The following is a 640-nucleotide window of genomic DNA, read 5'->3' on the forward strand; positions in this document are numbered from 1 at the left end:
CTAAATTTTAGCATCAACTAAGTCAATTGAAATCTCACTAAATCAATTGTATATATAAAAGAATCATGTTTTAAAATTGATTGTTGTTTGTATCAAAAAAATAATAGATTTTGAAGAGATCTAATGAATTATTTTTTTTAGCCAATCAATTGGATAAGTAATAAAATTAATTGACTAGAAAAAAAATACTAAACTTTTGCCTTTACATAAAACAACCAATTATTTTAAAAGAAAAATAATTTTCATTCACTAACCAATCGATTGCTTGAATGAAAAAATTGATTGTTTTTTTAAAAATTGTGATTTCTCTAACTAGAAAAAACACATACCTACTAATTGATAAACGATGATCAAAGTCATTACAATAAATTAATAATCACAGTGAAAAAAGATTCATAAACTATTACAATTATAAAATTGAGTAATTAAAAAAGAAATTGATGATAAATTATGAAATTGTTAATCTTAGGATTAAAAAGAGAATGTTAGAATTTCAAACTTAAAATAAAATTGACAGGAGATTGAAGATAGATTCTCATAGAATATCAAATTATTAATGATAGAATTATAAAAATAAGATAAATGATGAAAAATAAAATAATAATTTAAAATAGTAGGTAGATTTTAAATTTAAGTAATA

This window comes from Arachis ipaensis, chromosome B02 (assembly GCF_000816755.2).
Source record: "Arachis ipaensis cultivar K30076 chromosome B02, Araip1.1, whole genome shotgun sequence".
In the NCBI taxonomy this organism is placed as follows: domain Eukaryota; kingdom Viridiplantae; phylum Streptophyta; class Magnoliopsida; order Fabales; family Fabaceae; genus Arachis; species Arachis ipaensis.